The sequence below is a fragment of the Hypanus sabinus genome, assembly GCF_030144855.1.
Source record: "Hypanus sabinus isolate sHypSab1 chromosome Y unlocalized genomic scaffold, sHypSab1.hap1 SUPER_Y_unloc_1, whole genome shotgun sequence".
NCBI lineage: Eukaryota > Metazoa > Chordata > Chondrichthyes > Myliobatiformes > Dasyatidae > Hypanus > Hypanus sabinus.
This window is the reverse complement of record NW_026779010.1, coordinates 129,622-150,865: the sequence shown is the minus strand read 5'-3', so window position 1 is coordinate 150,865 and position 21,244 is coordinate 129,622.

The window sequence follows — 21,244 nt, the reverse complement described above, 5'->3', positions numbered from 1 at the left end:
TTCCTATAACACCACGTTGACATTTTCGTCCTTGTCTAACACCTCGTGGACTTTTTCTTCCTATAACACACGTGGACTTTTTCTTCCTAGTCTAACAACACGTGGACTTTTTCTTCCTATAACACAACGTGTACTTTTTCTTCCTATAACACCACGTGGACTTTTTCTTCCTATAACACCACGTGGACTTCTTCTTCGTATAACAGCACGTGGACTTTTTCTTCCTATAACACCACATGGACTTTTTCTTCCTATAACAGCACGTGGACTTTTTCATCCTAAAGCACCACGTGAACTTTTTGTTCCTATAACACCACATGGACTTTTTCTTCCTATAACACAACGTGGACTTTTTCTTCACATAACAACACGTGGAGTTTTTCTTCCTAGTCTAACACCACGTGGTCTTTTTCTTCCTGTAACACCACGTGGACTTTTACTTCCTATATCACCACGTGGACTTTTTCTTCCTAGTCTAACACCACATAGAATTTTTCATCCTATAACACCACGTGTACTTTTTCTTCCTATAACACCACTTGGACTTTTTCTTCCCATAACTCCACCTGGACTTTTTCTTCCAATAACACCACGTGGACTTTTTCTTCCTATAACACCTCATAGACGTTTTCTTCCTATAACACCACATGGACTTTATCTTCCTATAACACCACGTGGACTTTTTCTTCGTATAACACAACATCGACTTTTTCTTCCTATTACACCACGTGGACTTTTTCTTCCTATTACACCACGTGGACTTTTTCTTCCTATAACACCTCGTAGACTTTTTCTTCCTATAACACCTCGTGGACTTTTGCTTCCTATAACACCACGTTGACAGTTTCGTCCTTGTCTAACACCTCGTGGACTTTTTCTTCCTATAACACACGTGGACTTTTTCTTCCTAGTCTAACAACACGTGGACTTTTTCTTCCTATAACACCACGTGTACTTTTTCTTCCTATAACACCACGTGGACTTTTTCTTCCTATAACACCACGTGGACTTTTTCTTCGTATAACACCACGTGGACTTGTTCTTCCTATAACACCACGTGGACTTTTTCTTCCTATTACACCACGTGGACTTTTTCTTCGCATAACACCACCTGGACTTTTTCTTCCTATAACTCCACGTGGACTTTTTCTTCCTATAACACCACGTGGTCTTTTTCTTCCTATAACACCACGTGGACTTTTTCTTCCTATCATACCACGTGGACTTTTTCTTCCTATAACACCACGTGGACTTTTTCTTCCTATAACACCTCGTGGACTTTTTCTTCCTAGTCTAACACCTCGTGGACTTTTTCTTCCTATAACACCACGTGTACTTTTTCTTCCTATAACACCACGTGGACTTTTTCTTCCTATAACACCACGTGGACTTTTTCTTCGTATAACACCACGTGGACTTTTTCTTCCTATAACACCACGTGGACTTTTTCTTCCTATTACACCACGTGGACTTTTTCTTCGCATAACACCACCTGGACTTTTTCTTCCTGTAACACCACATGGACTTTTTCTTCCTATAACAACACGTGGACTTTTTCTTCCTATAACACCACATGGACTTTTTCTTCCTATAACACCACATGGGCTTTTTCTGCCTATAACACCACATGGACATTTTCTTCCTATAGCACCTCGTGGACGTTTTCTTCCTAGTCTAACACCACGTGGACTTTTTCTTCCTATAACACCACCTGGACTTTTTCTTCCTATAACACCTCGTGGACTTTTTCTTCCTATAACACCTCGTGGACTTTTTCTTCCTATAACACCACATGGGCTTTTTCTGCCTATAACACCACATGGACTTTTTGTTCCTATAACATCACGGGGACTTTTTCTTCCTATAACACCTCGTGGACTTTTTCTTCCTATAACACCACATGGACTTTTTGTTCCTATAACAACTCGTGGACTTTTTCTTCCTATAACACCACGTGGACTTTTTCTTCCTATAACAGCACTTGGACTTTTTCTTTCTATAACACCTCGTGAACTTTTTGTTCCTATAACACCACATGGAATTTATCTTCCTATAACAGCACGTGGACTTTTTCTTCCTATAACACCACGTGGACTTTTCCTTCCAATAACACCACGTGTACTTTTTCTTCCTATAAAACCTCATAGACTTTTTCTTCCTATAACACCACATGGACTTTATCTCCTATAACAGCACCTGGACTTTTTCTTCCTATAACACCACGTGGACTTTTTCTTCCTATAACACCTCGTGGACTTTTTCTTCCTATAACACCTCGTGGACTTTTGCTTCCTATAACACCACGTTGACATTTTCGTCCTTGTCTAACACCTCGTGGACTTTTTCTTCCTATAACACACGTGTACTTTTTCTTCCTAGTCTAACAACACGTGGACTTTTTCTTCCTATAACACCACGTGTAATTTTTCTTCCTATAACACCACGTGGAATTTTTCTTCCTATAACACCACATGGACATTTTCTTCCTATAGCACCTCGTGGACTTTTTCTTCCTAGTCTAACACCACGTGGACTTTTTCTTCCTATAACACCACCTGGACTTTTTCTTCCTATAACACCTCGTGGACTTTTTCTTCCTATAACACCTCGTGGACTTTTTCTTCCTATAACACCACATGGGCTTTTTCTGCCTATAACACCACATGGACTTTTTGTTCCTATAACACCTCGTGGACTTTTTCTTCCTATAACACCACGTGGACTTTTTCTTCCTATAACAGCACTTGGAATTTATCTTCCTATAACACCACATGGGCTTTTTCTGCCTATAACACCTCGTGGACTTTTTCTTCCTATAACACCACGTGGACTTTTTCTTCCTATAACAGCACTTGGTCTTTTTCTTCCTATAACACCACGTGAACTTTTTGTTCCTATAACACCACATGGACTTTTTCTTCCTATAACACCACTTGGACTTTTTCTTCCCATAACTCCACCTGGACTTTTTCTTCCCATAACACCACGTGGACTTTTTCTTCCTATAACACCACGTGGACTTTTCCTTCCAATAACACCACGTGGACTTTTTCTTCCTATAACACCTCGTGGACTTTTTCTTCCTATAACACCTCGTGGACTTTTTCTTCCTATAACACCACGTGGACTTTTTCTTCGTATAACACCACGTGGACTTTTTCTTCCTATAACACCACGTGGACTTTTTCTTCCTATTACACCACGTGGACTTTTTCTTCGCATAACACCACCTGGACTTTTTCTTCCTATAACTCCACGTGGACTTTTTCTTCCTATAACACCACGTGGTCTTTTTCTTCCTATAACACCACGTGGACTTTTTCTTCCTATCATACCACGTGGACTTTTTCTTCCTATAACACCACGTGGAATTTTTCTTCCTATAACACCTCGTGGACTATTTCTTCCTAGTCTAACACCTCGTGGACTTTTTCTTCCTATAACACCTCGTCGACTTTTTCTTCCTATAACACATCATGGACTTTTTCTACCTATAATACTACGAGGACTTTTTCTTCCTGTAACACCACATGGAATTTTTCTTCCTGTAACACCACATGGAATTTTTCTTCCTATAACACCTCGTCGACTTTTTCTTCCTATAACACCACGTGGACTTTTTCTTCCTGTAACACCACATGGACTATTTCTTCCTGTAACACCACATGGACTTTTTCTTCCTATAACACCACGTGGACTTTTTCTTCCTATAACACCACATGGACTTTTTCTTCCTATAACACCACATGGGCTTTTTCTGCCTATAACACCACATGGACATTTTCTTCCTATAGCACCTCGTGGACTTTTTCTTCCTAGTCTAACACCACGTGGACTTTTTCTTCCTATAACACCACCTGGACTTTTTCTTCCTATAACACCTCGTGGACTTTTTCTTCCTATAACACCACATGGGCTTTTTCTGCCTATAACATCACATGGACTTTTTGTTCCTATAACACCTCGTGGACTTTTTCTTCCTATAACACCACGTGGACTTTTTCTTCCTATAACAGCACTTGGACTTTTTCTTCCTATAACACCACATGGGCTTTTTCTGCCTATAACACCTCGTGGACTTTTTCTTCCTATAACACCACGTGGACTTTTTCTTCCTATAACAGCACTTGGTCTTTTTCTTCCTATAACACCACGTGAACTTTTTGTTCCTATAACACCACATGGACTTTTTCTTCCTATAACACCACTTGGACTTTTTCTTCCCATAACTCCACGTGGACTTTTTCTTCCCATAACACCACGTGGACTTTTTCTTCCTATAACACCACGTGGACTTTTCCTTCCAATAACACCACGTGGACTTTTTCTTCCTATAACACCTCGTGGACTTTTTCTTCCTATAACACCTCGTGGACTTTTTCTTCCTATAACACCACATGGACTTTTTCTTCCTATAACACCACATGGACTTTTTGTTCCTATAACACCTCGTGGACTTTTTCTTCCTATAACACCACGTGGACTTTTTCTTCCTATAACAGCACTTGGACTTTTTCTTCCTATAACACCACGTGGACTTTTTCTTCCTGTAACACCATGTGGACTTTTTCTGCCTATAACACCACGTGGACTTTTTCTTCCTATAACACCTCGTGGACTTTTTATTCCTACAACACCACATGGGCTTTTTCTGCCTATAACACCACGTGGACTTTTTCTTCCTATAACACCACGTGTACTTTTTCTTCCTATAACAGCACTTGGACTTTTTCTTCCTATAACACCTCGTGAACTTTTTGTTCCTATAACACCACATGGACTTTTTCTTCCTATAACAGCACGTGGACTTTTTCATCCTAAAGCACCACGTGAACTTTTTGTTCCTATAACACCACATGGACTTTTTCTTCCTATAACACAACGTGGACTTTTTCTTCACATAACAACACGTGGAGTTTTTCTTCCTAGTCTAACACCACGTGGTCTTTTTCTTCCTGTAACACCACGTGGACTTTTACTTCCTATATCACCACGTGGACTTTTTCTTCCTAGTCTAACACCACATGGAATTTTTCATCCTATAACACCACGTGTACTTTTTCTTCCTATAACACCACTTGGACTTTTTCTTCCCATAACTCCACCTGGACTTTTTCTTCCAATAACACCACGTGGACTTTTTCTTCCTATAACACCTCATAGACTTTTTCTTCCTATAACACCACATGGACTTTATCTTCCTATAACACCACGTGGACTTTTTCTTCGTATAACACAACATCGACTTTTTCTTCCTATTACACCACGTGGACTTTTTCTTCCTATTACACCACGTGGAATTTTTCTTCCTATAACACCTCGTGGACTTTTTCTTCCTATAACACCTCGTGGACTTTTGCTTCCTATAACACCACGTTGACATTTTCGTCCTTGTCTAACACCTCGTGGACTTTTTCTTCCTATAACACACGTGGACTTTTTCTTCCTAGTCTAACAACACGTGGACTTTTTCTTCCTATAACACAACGTGTACTTTTTCTTCCTATAACACCACGTGGACTTTTTCTTCCTATAACACCACGTGGACTTCTTCTTCGTATAACACCACGTGGACTTTTTCTTCCTATAACACCACATGGACTTTTTCTTCCTATAACAGCACGTGGACTTTTTCATCCTAAAGCACCACGTGAACTTTTTGTTCCTATAACACCACATGGACTTTTTCTTCCTATAACACAACGTGGACTTTTTCTTCACATAACAACACGTGGAGTTTTTCTTCCTAGTCTAACACCACGTGGTCTTTTTCTTCCTGTAACACCACGTGGACTTTTACTTCCTATATCACCACGTGGACTTTTTCTTCCTAGTCTAACACCACATAGAATTTTTCATCCTATAACACCACGTGTACTTTTTCTTCCTATAACACCACTTGGACTTTTTCTTCCCATAACTCCACCTGGACTTTTTCTTCCAATAACACCACGTGGACTTTTTCTTCCTATAACACCTCATAGACGTTTTCTTCCTATAACACCACATGGACTTTATCTTCCTATAACACCACGTGGACTTTTTCTTCGTATAACACAACATCGACTTTTTCTTCCTATTACACCACGTGGACTTTTTCTTCCTATTACACCACGTGGACTTTTTCTTCCTATAACACCTCGTAGACTTTTTCTTCCTATAACACCTCGTGGACTTTTGCTTCCTATAACACCACGTTGACAGTTTCGTCCTTGTCTAACACCTCGTGGACTTTTTCTTCCTATAACACACGTGGACTTTTTCTTCCTAGTCTAACAACACGTGGACTTTTTCTTCCTATAACACCACGTGTACTTTTTCTTCCTATAACACCACGTGGACTTTTTCTTCCTATAACACCACGTGGACTTTTTCTTCGTATAACACCACGTGGACTTGTTCTTCCTATAACACCACGTGGACTTTTTCTTCCTATTACACCACGTGGACTTTTTCTTCGCATAACACCACCTGGACTTTTTCTTCCTATAACTCCACGTGGACTTTTTCTTCCTATAACACCACGTGGTCTTTTTCTTCCTATAACACCACGTGGACTTTTTCTTCCTATCATACCACGTGGACTTTTTCTTCCTATAACACCACGTGGACTTTTTCTTCCTATAACACCTCGTGGACTTTTTCTTCCTAGTCTAACACCTCGTGGACTTTTTCTTCCTATAACACCACGTGTACTTTTTCTTCCTATAACACCACGTGGACTTTTTCTTCCTATAACACCACGTGGACTTTTTCTTCGTATAACACCACGTGGACTTTTTCTTCCTATAACACCACGTGGACTTTTTCTTCCTATTACACCACGTGGACTTTTTCTTCGCATAACACCACCTGGACTTTTTCTTCCTGTAACACCACATGGACTTTTTCTTCCTATAACAACACGTGGACTTTTTCTTCCTATAACACCACATGGACTTTTTCTTCCTATAACACCACATGGGCTTTTTCTGCCTATAACACCACATGGACATTTTCTTCCTATAGCACCTCGTGGACGTTTTCTTCCTAGTCTAACACCACGTGGACTTTTTCTTCCTATAACACCACCTGGACTTTTTCTTCCTATAACACCTCGTGGACTTTTTCTTCCTATAACACCTCGTGGACTTTTTCTTCCTATAACACCACATGGGCTTTTTCTGCCTATAACACCACATGGACTTTTTGTTCCTATAACATCACGGGGACTTTTTCTTCCTATAACACCTCGTGGACTTTTTCTTCCTATAACACCACATGGACTTTTTGTTCCTATAACAACTCGTGGACTTTTTCTTCCTATAACACCACGTGGACTTTTTCTTCCTATAACAGCACTTGGACTTTTTCTTTCTATAACACCTCGTGAACTTTTTGTTCCTATAACACCACATGGAATTTATCTTCCTATAACAGCACGTGGACTTTTTCTTCCTATAACACCACGTGGACTTTTCCTTCCAATAACACCACGTGTACTTTTTCTTCCTATAAAACCTCATAGACTTTTTCTTCCTATAACACCACATGGACTTTATCTCCTATAACAGCACCTGGACTTTTTCTTCCTATAACACCACGTGGACTTTTTCTTCCTATAACACCTCGTGGACTTTTTCTTCCTATAACACCTCGTGGACTTTTGCTTCCTATAACACCACGTTGACATTTTCGTCCTTGTCTAACACCTCGTGGACTTTTTCTTCCTATAACACACGTGTACTTTTTCTTCCTAGTCTAACAACACGTGGACTTTTTCTTCCTATAACACCACGTGTAATTTTTCTTCCTATAACACCACGTGGAATTTTTCTTCCTATAACACCACATGGACATTTTCTTCCTATAGCACCTCGTGGACTTTTTCTTCCTAGTCTAACACCACGTGGACTTTTTCTTCCTATAACACCACCTGGACTTTTTCTTCCTATAACACCTCGTGGACTTTTTCTTCCTATAACACCTCGTGGACTTTTTCTTCCTATAACACCACATGGGCTTTTTCTGCCTATAACACCACATGGACTTTTTGTTCCTATAACACCTCGTGGACTTTTTCTTCCTATAACACCACGTGGACTTTTTCTTCCTATAACAGCACTTGGAATTTATCTTCCTATAACACCACATGGGCTTTTTCTGCCTATAACACCTCGTGGACTTTTTCTTCCTATAACACCACGTGGACTTTTTCTTCCTATAACAGCACTTGGTCTTTTTCTTCCTATAACACCACATGAACTTTTTGTTCCTATAACACCACATGGACTTTTTCTTCCTATAACACCACTTGGACTTTTTCTTCCCATAACTCCACCTGGACTTTTTCTTCCCATAACACCACGTGGACTTTTTCTTCCTATAACACCACGTGGACTTTTCCTTCCAATAACACCACGTGGACTTTTTCTTCCTATAACACCTCGTGGACTTTTTCTTCCTATAACACCTCGTGGACTTTTTCTTCCTATAACACCACATGGACTTTTTCTTCCTATAACACCACATGGACTTTTTGTTCCTATAACACCTCGTGGACTTTTTCTTCCTATAACACCACGTGGACTTTTTCTTCCTATAACAGCACTTGGACTTTTTCTTCCTATAACACCACATGGGCTTTTTCTGCCTATAACACCACGTGGACTTTTTCTTCCTATAACACCTCGTGGACTTTTTCTTCCTATAACACCACATGGACTTTTTGTTCCTATAACACCTCGTGGACTTTTTCTTCCTATAACACCACGTGGACTTTTTCTTCCTATAACAGCACTTGGACTTTTTCTTCCTATAACACCTCGTGAACTTTTTGTTCCTATAACACCACATGGACTTTTTCTTCCTATAACAGCACGTGGACTTTTTCATCCTAAAGCACCACGTGAAATTTTGTTCCTATAACACCACATGGACTTTTTCTTCCTATAACACAACGTGGACTTTTTCTTCCTATAACACCTCATAGACTTTTTCTTCCTATAACACCACATGGTCTTTATCTTCCTATAACACCACGTGGACTTTTTCTTCGTATAACACAACATCGACTTTTTCTTCCTATTACACCACGTGGACTTTTTCTTCCTATTACACCACGTGGACTTTTTCTTCCTATAACACCTCGTGGACTTTTTCTTCCTATAACACCTCGTGGACTTTTGCTTCCTATAACACCACGTTGACAGTTTCTTCCTTGTCTAACACCACGTGGACTTTTTCTTCCTATAACACACGTGGACTTTTTCTTCCTAGTCTAACAACACGTGGACTTTTTCTTCCTATAACACCACGTGTACTTTTTCTTCCTATAACACCACGTGGACTTTTTCTTCCTATAACACCACGTGGACTTTTTCTTCGTATAACACCACGTGGACTTTTTCTTCCTATAACACCACGTGGACTTTTTCTTCCTATTACACCACGTGGACTTTTTCTTCGCATAACACCACCTGGACTTTTTCTTCCTATAACTCCACGTGGACTTTTTCTTCCTATAACACCACGTGGTCTTTTTCTTCCTATAACACCACGTGGACTTTTTCTTCCTATCATACCACGTGGACTTTTTCTTCCTATAACACCACGTGGACTTTTTCTTCCTATAACACCTCGTGGACTTTTTCTTCCTAGTCTAACACCTCGTGGACCTTTTCTTCCTATAACACCACGTGTACTTTTTCTTCCTATAACACCACGTGGACTTTTTCTTCCTATAACACCACGTGGACTTTTTCTTCGTATAACACCACGTGGACTTTTTCTTCCTATAACACCACGTGGACTTTTTCTTCCTATTACACCACGTGGACTTTTTCTTCGCATAACACCACCTGGACTTTTTCTTCCTGTAACACCACATGGACTTTTTCTTCCTATAACAACACGTGGACTTTTTCTTCCTATAACACCACATGGACTTTTTCTTCCTATAACACCACATGGGCTTTTTCTGCCTATAACACCACATGGACAATTTCTTCCTATAGCACCTCGTGGACGTTTTCTTCCTAGCCTAACACCACGTGGACTTTTTCTTCCTATAAAACCTCATAGACTTTTTCTTCCTATAACACCACATGGACTTTATCTCCTATAACAGCACCTGGACTTTTTCTTCCTATAACACCACGTGGACTTTTTCTTCCTATAACACCTCGTGGACTTTTTCTTGCTATAACACCTCGTGGACTTTTGCTTCCTATAACACCACGTTGACATTTTCGTCCTTGTCTAACACCTCGTGGACTTTTTCTTCCTATAACACACGTGGACTTTTTCTTCCTAGTCTAACAACACGTGGACTTTTTCTTCCTATAACACCACGTGTAATTTTTCTTCCTATAACACCACGTGGAATTTTTCTTCCTATAACACCACATGGACATTTTCTTCCTATAGCACCTCGTGGACTTTTTCTTCCTAGTCTAACACCACGTGGACTTTTTCTTCCTATAACACCACCTGGACTTTTTCTTCCTATAACACCTCGTGGACTTTTTCTTCCTATAACACCTCGTGGACTTTTTCTTCCTATAACACCACATGGGCTTTTTCTGCCTATAACACCACATGGACTTTTTGTTCCTATAACACCTCGTGGACTTTTTCTTCCTATAACACCACGTGGACTTTTTCTTCCTATAACAGCACTTGGAATTTTTCTTCCTATAACACCACATGGGCTTTTTCTGCCTATAACACCTCGTGGACTTTTTCTTCCTATAACACCACGTGGACTTTTTCTTCCTATAACAGCACTTGGTCTTTTTCTTCCTATAACACCACGTGAACTTTTTGTTCCTATAACACCACATGGACTTTTTCTTCCTATAACACCACTTGGACTTTTTCTTCCCATAACTCCACCTGGACTTTTTCTTCCCATAACACCACGTGGACTTTTTCTTCCTATAACACCACGTGGACTTTTCCTTCCAATAACACCACGTGGACTTTTTCTTCCTATAACACCTCGTGGACTTTTTCTTCCTATAACACCTCGTGGACTTTTTCTTCCTATAACACCACATGGTCTTTTTCTTCCTATAACACCACATGGAATTTTTGTTCCTATAACACCTCGTGGACTTTTTCTTCCTATAACACCACGTGGACTTTTCTTTCCTATAACAGCACTTGGACTTTTTCTTCCTATAACACCACATGGGCTTTTTCTGCCAATAACACCACGTGGACTTTTTCTTCCTATAACACCTCGTGGACTTTTTCTTCCTATAACACCACATGGACTTTTTGTTCCTATAACACCTCGTGGACTTTTTCTTCCTATAACACCACGTGGACTTTTTCTTCCTATAACAGCACTTGGACTTTTTCTTCCTATAACACCTCGTGAACTTTTTGTTCCTATAACACCACATGGACTTTTTCTTCCTATAACAGCACGTGGACTTTTTCATCCTAAAGCACCACGTGAACTTTTTGTTCCTATAACACCACATGGACTTTTTCTTCCTATAACACAACGTGGACTTTTTCTTCACATAACAACACTTGGAGTTTTTCTTCCTAGTCTAACACCACGTGGTCTTTTTCTTCCTGTAACACCACGTTGACTTTTACTTCCTATATCACCACGTGGACTTTTTCTTCCTAGTCTAACACCACATGGAATTTTTCATCCTATAACACCACGTGTACTTTTTCTTCCTATAACACCACTTGGACTTTTTCTTCCCATAGCTCCACCTGGACTTTTTCTTCCAATAGCACGACGTGGACTTTTTCTTCCTATAACACCTCATAGACTTTTTCTTCCTATAACACCACATGGACTTTATCTTCCTATAACACCACGTGGACTTTTTCTTCGTATAACACAACATCGACTTTTTCTTCCTATTACACCACGTGGACTTTTTCTTCCTATTACACCACGTGGACTTTTTCTTCCTATAACACCTCGTGGACTTTTTCTTCCTATAACACCTCGTGGACTTTTGCTTCCTATAACACCACGTTGACAGTTTCTTCCTTGTCTAACACCTCGTGGACTTTTTCTTCCTATAACACACGTGGACTTTTTCTTCCTAGTCTAACAACACGTGGACTTTTTCTTCCTATAACACCACGTGTACTTTTTCTTCCTATAACACCACGTGGACTTTTTCTTCCTATAACACCACGTGGACTTTTTCTTCGTATAACACCACGTGGACTTTTTCTTCCTATAACACCACGTGGACTTTTTCTTCCTATTACACCACGTGGACTTTTTCTTCGCATAATACCACCTGTACTTTTTCTTCCTATAACTCCACGTGGACTTTTTCTTCCTATAACACCACGTGGTCTTTTTCTTCCTATAACACCACGTGGACTTTTTCTTCCTATCATACCACGTGGACTTTTTCTTCCTATAACACCACGTGGACTTTTTCTTCCTATAACACCTCGTGGACTTTTTCTTCCTAGTCTAACACCTCGTGGACTTTTTCTTCCTATAACACCACGTGTACTTTTTCTTCCTATAACACCACGTGGACTTTTTCTTCCTATAACACCACGTGGACTTTTTCTTCGTATAACACCACGTGGACTTTTTCTTCCTATAACACCACGTGGACTTTTTCTTCCTATTACACCACGTGGACTTTTTCTTCGCATAACACCACCTGGACTTTTTCTTCCTGTAACACCACATGGACTTTTTCTTCCTATAACAACACGTGGACTTTTTCTTCCTATAACACCACATGGACTTTTTCTTCCTATAACACCACATGGGCTTTTTCTGCCTATAACACCACATGGACAATTTCTTCCTATAGCACCTCGTGGACGTTTTCTTCCTAGTCTAACACCACGTGGACTTTTTCTTCCTATAACACCACCTGGACTTTTTCTTCCTATAACACCTCGTGGACTTTTTCTTCCTATAACACCTCGTGGACTTTTTCTTCCTATAACACCACATGGGCTTTTTCTGCCTATAACACCACATGGACTTTTTGTTCCTATAACATCACGTGGACTTTTTCTTCCTATAACACCTCGTGGACTTTTTCTTCCTATAACACCACATGGACTTTTTGTTCCTATAACAACTCGTGGACTTTTTCTTCCTATAACACCACGTGGACTTTTTCTTCCTATAACAGCACTTGGACTTTTTCTTCCTATAACACCTCGTGAACTTTTTGTTCCTATAAGACCACATGGACTTTATCTTCCTATAACAGCACGTGGACTTTTTCTTCCTATAACACCACGTGGACTTTTCCTTCCAATAACACCACGTGTACTTTTTCTTCCTATAAAACCTCATAGACTTTTTCTTCCTATAACACCACATGGACTTTATCTCCTATAACAGCACCTGGACTTTTTCTTCCTATAACACCACGTGGACTTTTTCTTCCTATAACACCTCGTGGACTTTTTCTTCCTATAACACCTCGTGGACTTTTGCTTCCTATAACACCACGTTGACATTTTCGTCCTTGTCTAACACCTCGTGGACTTTTTCTTCCTATAACACACGTGGACTTTTTCTTCCTAGTCTAACAACACGTGGACTTTTTCTTCCTATAACACCACGTGGAATTTTTCTTCCTATAACACCACGTGGAATTTTTCTTCCTATAACACCACATGGACATTTTCTTCCTATAGCACCTCGTGGACTTTTTCTTCCTAGTCTAACACCACGTGGACTTTTTCTTCCTATAACACCACCTGGACTTTTTCTTCCTATAACACCTCGTGGACTTTTTCTTCCTATAACACCTCGTGGACTTTTTCTTCCTATAACACCACATGGGCTTTTTCTGCCTATAACACCACATGGACTTTTTGTTCCTATAACACCTCGTGGACTTTTTCTTCCTATAACACCACGTGGACTTTTTCTTCCTATAACAGCACTTGGAATTTTTCTTCCTATAACACCACATGGGCTTTTTCTGCCTATAACACCTCGTGGACTTTTTCTTCCTATAACACCACGTGGACTTTTTCTTCCTATAACAGCACTTGGTCTTTTTCTTCCTATAACACCACGTGAACTTTTTGTTCCTATAACACCACATGGACTTTTTCTTCCTATAACACCACTTGGACTTTTTCTTCCCATAACTCCACCTGGACTTTTTCTTCCCATAACACCACGTGGACTTTTTCTTCCTATAACACCACGTGGACTTTTCCTTCCAATAACACCACGTGGACTTTTTCTTCCCATAACACCTCGTGGACTTTTTCTTCCTATAACACCTCGTGGACTTTTTCTTCCTATAACACCACATGGACTTTTTCTTCCTATAACACCACATGGACTTTTTGTTCCTATAACACCTCGTGGACTTTTTCTTCCTATAACACCACGTGGACTTTTTCTTCCTATAACAGCACTTGGACTTTTTCTTCCTATAACACCACATGGGCTTTTTCTGCCTATAACACCACGTGGACTTTTTCTTCCTATAACACCTCGTGGACTTTTTCTTCCTATAACACCACATGGACTTTTTGTTCCTATAACACCTCGTGGACTTTTTCTTCCTATAACACCACGTGGACTTTTTCTTCCTATAACAGCACTTGGACTTTTTCTTCCTATAACACCTCGTGAACTTTTTGTTCCTATAACACCACATGGACTTTTTCTTCCTATAACAGCACGTGGACTTTTTCATCCTAAAGCACCACGTGAACTTTTTGTTCCTATAACACCACATGGACTTTTTCTTCCTATAACACCACTTGGACTTTTTCTTCCCATAACTCCACCTGGACTTTTTCTTCCCATAACACCACGTGGACTTTTTCTTCCTATAACACCACGTGGACTTTTCCTTCCAATAACACCACGTGGACTTTTTCTTCCCATAACACCTCGTGGACTTTTTCTTCCTATAACACCTCGTGGACTTTTTCTTCCTATAACACCACATGGACTTTTTCTTCCTATAACACCACATGGACTTTTTGTTCCTATAACACCTCGTGGACTTTTTCTTCCTATAACACCACGTGGACTTTTTCTTCCTATAACAGCACTTGGACTTTTTCTTCCTATAACACCACATGGGCTTTTTCTGCCTATAACACCACGTGGACTTTTTCTTCCTATAACACCTCGTGGACTTTTTCTTCCTATAACACCACATGGACTTTTTGTTCCTATAACACCTCGTGGACTTTTTCTTCCTATAACACCACGTGGACTTTTTCTTCCTATAACAGCACTTGGACTTTTTCTTCCTATAACACCTCGTGAACTTTTTGTTCCTATAACACCACATGGACTTTTTCTTCCTATAACAGCACGTGGACTTTTTCATCCTAAAGCACCACGTGAACTTTTTGTTCCTATAACACCACATGGACTTTTTCTTCCTATAACACAACGTGGACTTTTTCTTCACATAACAACACGTGGAGTTTTTCTTCCTAGTCTAACACCACGTGGTCTTTTTCTTCCTGTAACACCACGTGGACTTTTACTTCCTATATCACCACGTGGACTTTTTCTTCCAAGTCTAACACCACATGGAATTTTTCATCCTATAACACCACGTGTACTTTTTCTTCCTATAACACCACTTGGACTTTTTCTTCCCATAACTCCACCTGGACTTTTTCTTCAAATAACACCACGTGGACTTTTTCTTCCTATAACACCTCATAGACTTTTTCTTCCTATAACACCACATGGACTTTATCTTCCTATAACACCACGTGGACTTTTTCTTCGTATAACACAACATCGACTTTTTCTTCCTATTACACCACGTGGACTTTTTCTTCCTATTACACCACGTGGACTTTTTCTTCCTATAACACCACGTGGACTTTTTCTTCCTATAACACCTCGTGGACTTTTGCTTCCTATAACACCACGTTGACATTTTCGTCCTTGTCTAACACCTCGTGGACTTTTTCTTCCTATAACACACGTGGACTTTTTCTTCCTAGTCTAACAACACGTGGACTTTTTCTTCCTATAACACCACGTGTACTTTTTCTTCCTATAACACCACGTGGACTTTTTCTTCCTATAACACCACGTGGACTTTTTCTTCGTATAACACCACGTGGACTTTTTCTTCCTATAACACCACGTGGACTTTTCCTTCCAATAACACCACGTGTACTTTTTCTTCCTATAAAACCTCATAGACTTTTTCTTCCTATAACACCACATGGACTTTATCTCCTATAACAGCACCTGGACTTTTTCTTCCTATAACACCACGTGGACTTTTTCTTCCTATAACACCTCGTGGACTTTTTCTTCCTATAACACCTCGTGGACTTTTGCTTCCTATAACACCACGTTGACATTTTCATCCTTGTCTAACACCTCGTGGACTTTTTCTTCCTATAACACACGTGGACTTTTTCTTCCTAGTCTAACAACACGTGGACTTTTTCTTCCTATAACACCACGTGGAATTTTTCTTCCTATAACACCACGTGGAATTTTTCTTCCTATAACACCACATGGACATTTTCTTCCTATAGCACCTCGTGGACTTTTTCTTCCTAGTCTAACACCACGTGGACTTTTTCTTCCTATAACACCACCTGGACTTTTTCTTCCTATAACACCTCGTGGACTTTTTCTTCCTATAACACCTCGTGGACTTTTTCTTCCTATAACACCACATGGGCTTTTTCTGCCTATAACACCACATGGACTTTTTGTTCCTATAACACCTCGTGGACTTTTTCTTCCTATAACACCACGTGGACTTTTTCTTCCTATAACAGCACTTGGAATTTTTCTTCCTATAACACCACATGGGCTTTTTCTGCCTATAACACCTCGTGGACTTTTTCTTCCTATAACACCACGTGGACTTTTTCTTCCTATAACAGCACTTGGTCTTTTTCTTCCTATAACACCACGTGAACTTTTTGTTCCTATAACACCACATGGACTTTTTCTTCCTATAACACCACTTGGACTTTTTCTTCCCATAACTCCACCTGGACTTTTTCTTCCCATAACACCACGTGGACTTTTTCTTCCTATAACACCACGTGGACTTTTCCTTCCAATAACACCACGTGGACTTTTTCTTCCTATAACACCTCGTGGACTTTTTCTTCCTATAACACCTCGTGGACTTTTTCTTCCTATAACACCACATGGACTTTTTCTTCCTATAACACCACATGGACTTTTTGTTCCTATAACACCTCGTGGACTTTTTCTTCCTATAACACCACGTGGACTTTTTCTTCCTATAACAGCACTTGGACTTTTTCTTCCTATAACACCACATGGGCTTTTTCTGCCTATACCACCACGTGGACTTTTTCTTCCTATAACACCTCGTGGACTTTTTCTTCCTATAACACCACATGGACTTTTTGTTCCTATAACACCTCGTGGACTTTTTCTTCCTATAACACCACGTGGACTTTTTCTTTCTATAACAGCACTTGGACTTTTTCTTCCTATAACACCTCGTGAACTTTTTGTTCCTATAACACCACATGGACTTTTTCTTCCTATAACAGCACGTGGACTTTTTCATCCTAAAGCACCACGTGAACTTTTTGTTCCTATAACACCACATGGACTTTTTCTTCCTATAACACAACGTGGACTTTTTCTTCACATAACAACACGTGGAGTTTTTCTTCCTAGTCTAACACCACGTGGTCTTTTTCTTCCTGTAACACCACGTGGACTTTTACTTCCTATATCACCACGTGGACTTTTTCTTCCAAGTCTAACACCACATGGAATTTTTCATCCTATAACACCACGTGTACTTTTTCTTCCTATAACACCACTTGGACTTTTTCTTCCCATAACTCCACCTGGACTTTTTCTTCCAATAACACCACGTGGACTTTTTCTTCCTATAACACCTCATAGACTTTTTCTTCCTATAACACCACATGGACTTTATCTTCCTATAACACCACGTGGACTTTTTCTTCGTATAACACAACATCGACTTTTTGTTCCTATTACACCACGTGGACTTTTTCTTCCTATTACACCACGTGGACTTTTTCTTCCTATAACACCACGTGGACTTTTTCTTCCTATAACACCTCGTGGACTTTTGCTTCCTATAACACCACGTTGACATTTTCGTCCTTGTCTAACACCTCGTGGACTTTTTCTTCCTATAACACACGTGGACTTTTTCTTCCTAGTCTAACAACACGTGGACTTTTTCTTCCTATAACACCACGTGTACTTTTTCTTCCTATAACACCACGTGGACTTTTTCTTCCTATAACACCACGTGGACTTTTTCTTCGTATAACACCACGTGGACTTTTTCTTCCTATAACACCACATGGACTTTTTCTTCCTATAACAGTACGTGGACTTTTTCATCCTAAAGCACCACGTAAACTTTTTGTTCCTATAACACCACATGGACTTTTTCTTCCTATAACACAACGTGGACTTTTTCTTCACATAACAACACGTGGAGTTTTTCTTCCTAGTCTAACACCACGTGGTCTTTTTCTTCCTGTAACACAACGTGGACTTTTACTTCCTATATCACCACGTGGACTTTTTCTTCCTAGTCTAACACCACATGGAATTTTTCATCCTATAACACCACGTGTACTTTTTCTTCCTATAACACCACTTGGACTTTTTCTTCCCATAACTCCACCTGGACTTTTTCTTCCAATAACACCACGTGGACTTTTTCTTCCTATAACACCTCATAGACTTTTTCTTCCTATAACACCACATGGACTTTATCTTCCTATAACACCACGTGGACTTTTTCTTCGTATAACACAACATCCACTTTTCTTCCTATTACACCACGTGGACTTTTTCTTCCTATTACACCACGTGGACTTTTTCTTCCTATAACACCTCATGGACTTTTTCTTCCTATAACACACGTGGACTTTTTCTTCCTAGTCTAACAACACGTGGACTTTTTCTTCCTATAACACCACGTGTACTTTTTCTTCCTATAACACCACGTGGACTTTTTCTTCCTATAACACTACGTGGACTTTTTCTTCGTATAACACCACGTGGACTTTTTCTTCCGATAACACCACGTGGACTTTTTCTTCCTATTACACCACGTGGACTTTTTCTTCGCATAACACAACCTGGACTTTTTCTTCCCATAACTCCACGTGGACTTTTTCTTCCTATAACACCACGTGGTCTTTTTCTTCCTATAACACCACGTGGACTTTTTCTTCCTATCATACCACGTGGACTTTTTCTTCCTATAACACCACGTGGACTTTTTCTTCCTATAACACCTCGTGGTCTTTTTCTTCCTAGTCTAACACCTCGTGGACTTTTTCTTCATATAACACCACGTGTACTTTTTCTTCCTATAACACCACGTGGACTTTTTCTTCCTATAACACCACGTGGACTTTTTCTTCGTATAACACCACGTGGACTTTTTCTTCCTATAACACCACGTGGACTTTTTCTTCCTATTACACCACGTGGACTTTTTCTTCGCATAACACCACCTGGACTTTTTCTTCCTGTAACACCAAATGGACTTTTTCTTCCTATAACAACACGTGGACTTTTTCTTCCTATAACACCACATGGACTTTTTCTTCCTATAACACCACATGGGCTTTTTCTGCCTATAACACCACATGGACATTTTCTTCCTATAGCACCTCGTGGACTTTTTCTTCCTAGTCTAACACCACGTGGACTTTTTCTTCCTATAACACCACCTGGACTTTTTCTTCCTATAACACCTCGTGGACTTTTTCTTCCTATAACACCTCGTGGACTTTTTCTTCCTATAACACCACATGGGCTTTTGCTGCCTATAACACCACATGGACTTTTTGTTCCTATAACATCACGTGGACTTTTTCTTCCTATAACACCTCGTGGACTTTTTCTTCCTATAACACCACATGGAATTTTTGTTCCTATAACACCTCGTGGACTTTTTCTTCCTATAACACCACGTGGACTTTTTCTTCCTATAACAGCACTTGGACTTTTTCTTCCTATAACACCTCGTGAACTTTTTGTTCCTATAACACCACGTGGTCTTTTTCTTCCTATAACAACACGTGGACTTTTTCTTCTTATAACACAACGTGGACTCTTTCTTCCTATAACACCACGTAGACTTTTTCTTCCTATAACACCTCGTGGACTTTTTCTTCCTATAACACCTCGTGGACTTTTTCTTCCTATAACACTACGTGGACTTTTTCTTCCTATAACACCACATGGACTTTTTCTTCCTGTAACACCACATGGACTTTTTCTTCCTATAACACCTCGTGGACTTTTTCTTCCTATAACACTACGTGGACTGTTTCTTCCTATAACACCACGTGGACTTTTTCTTCGTATAACACCACGTGGACTTTTTCTTCCGATAACACCACATGGACTTTTTCTTCCTATTACACCACGTGGACTTTTTCTTCGCATAACACAACCTGGACTTTTTCTTCCTATAACTCCACGTGGACTTTTTCTTCCTATAACACCACGTGGTCTTTTTCTTCCTATAACACCACGTGGACTTTTTCTTCCTATCATACCACGTGGACTTTTTCTTCCTATAACACCACGTGGACTTTTTCTTCCTATAACACCTCGTGGTCTTTTTCTTCCTAGTCTAACACCTCGTGGACTTTTTCTTCCTATAACACCACGTGTACTTTTTCTTCCTATAACACCACGTGGACTTTTTCTTCCTATAACACCACGTGGACTTTTTCTTCGTATAACACCACGTGGACTTTTTCTTCCTATAACACCACGTGGACTTTTTCTTCCTATTACACCACGTGGACTTTTTCTTCGCATAACACCACCTGGACTTTTTCTTCCTGTAACACCACATGGACTTTTTCTTCCTATAACAACACGTGGACTTTTTCTTCCTATAACACCACATGGACTTTTTCTTCCTATAACACCACATGGGCTTTTTCTGCCTATAACACCACATGGACATTTTCTTCCTATAGCACCTCGTGGACTTTTTCTTCCTAGTCTAACACCAAGTGGACTTTTTCTTCCTATAACACCACCTGGTCTTTTTCTTCCTATAACACCTCGTGGACTTTTTCTTCCTATAACACCTCGTGGACTTTTTCTTCCTATAACACCACATGGGCTTTTTCTGCCTATAACACCACATGGACTTTTTGTTCCTATAACATCACGTGGACTTTTTCTTCCTATAACACCTCGTGGACTTTTTCTTCCTATAACACCACATGGACTTTTTGTTCCTATAACACATCGTGGACTTTT